The sequence below is a fragment of the Poecilia reticulata genome, linkage group LG4 (assembly GCF_000633615.1).
Source record: "Poecilia reticulata strain Guanapo linkage group LG4, Guppy_female_1.0+MT, whole genome shotgun sequence".
Classification (NCBI taxonomy): domain Eukaryota; kingdom Metazoa; phylum Chordata; class Actinopteri; order Cyprinodontiformes; family Poeciliidae; genus Poecilia; species Poecilia reticulata.
In genome coordinates this window covers 12,462,674-12,464,008 of record NC_024334.1, presented here as the reverse complement: position 1 = coordinate 12,464,008, position 1,335 = coordinate 12,462,674, and the positions used below count along the sequence as shown (strand labels likewise).

Sequence of the window (1,335 nt, the reverse complement as noted above, 5' to 3'; positions counted from 1 at the left end):
TATCTATCTATCTATCTATCTATCTATCTATCTATCTATCTATCTATCTATCTATCTATCTATCTATCTATCTATCTATCTATCTATCTATCTATGTTATTCTATTAAATAGTCCCATATGAGACATTCCCACTGGGACTTTTACTGCGTCTGGAGCTTAATGAATTAATACGGACATCATTTAGCTGTGAGATTTACAATTGCCTGTCAGTGTTTTTTTTTTTTTTTTGCTTGTTTTGTTTTGTTTGTTGTTGTTTTGTTTTTGTTTTTGTTTTTTTGCTTTGTTTTTTCCTGTTGTGACGGCATTGTGGAGCGTAAACAAATCTCAAAAGCTATCCTGCTTCCTATAAAAGCAACAGTAGGAACTTTAAGATTTGCATAATCCTTCACAGTTGTGTTTGGGAAAAATAAAGCTCTTTTTTTTTTTTTTTCCTTTCTGTCGAGCGCAGCTCGGACCGTACAGAGCTCTGTGCCTGTCCCTGCTGCAGGCCCCTGTGCGCGGAGCTGCTCTGTCCCTGAGAACCGCACTGACCGCCGCGCAGGAGGCCAGGGATTCCAACGTCACCTTCAATTAACAAGGAACAATTAACGCGCAGATTACCCCTATTCCTCCCCCTGTTCTGTTCAGCGGGGGAGCAGGGGAAACTGGGCGCACAATGACAAACTTTCTCAACCGCACACTAATTCGCGGAAAGCGACAACAAAACGGGGACGCTGCGGGGAAGGTTGGGGGGTCGGGGTCGTAACATTCAAGCGACTGAAAAGAAAGATTTCAGATGAAAAGTGGCGATTTAACGCAAGTTTACGCAGCGAGGATCCAGTTTAGTAGCTTGGAAGAACAAACTAGTAAAATATATATTTTTTCCCTCAAAGTAATCCTCTTCCTCGCCCTGAGATGTCATCAAGATATAGTTTCAATATAATTATAGAAGTTGACGAGCAGGTTGACGCAGAGGTCAAATTTCGATTATGGGCTTCTTTGTGTAACCTCSGAAACGGTGCGTAAAAAGACGCCTTAACAGAAAGCTGAGGCTCAACTAGCCTCAAATAATGTTTAATGTTATAATTGAATTTAATTTTTTTTAAGGCCTAAATGAGACGTGTATTTATCTTAAAATCTGTAGAACTGGGGGGGTTTAGAGCGCAGTGCGAGGAAATTAATCAGATTAGGGAACAAAGGATTTTACGCGTAACGGAAGCAATATTTATATTCTTAAAATCAAAAATAAAACTTGTAAAAAATCTATATATATTAATAACAATGATCCGATATTTATTTATTTATTTATTTATTTATTTATTTATTTATTTATTTATTTATTCTGATTCTGAGTG

At 37.9% G+C, this 1,335-nt stretch overlaps 1 protein-coding gene across 3 annotated transcripts in view; it reads right to left on the bottom strand.

Annotated features, from left to right (window-relative positions):
- The window catches only part of lhx9 (LIM homeobox 9), a 13,946-nt gene that overhangs the window by 5,955 nt on the left and 6,656 nt on the right, over positions 1-1,335 (bottom strand). The window lies entirely within an intron of this gene.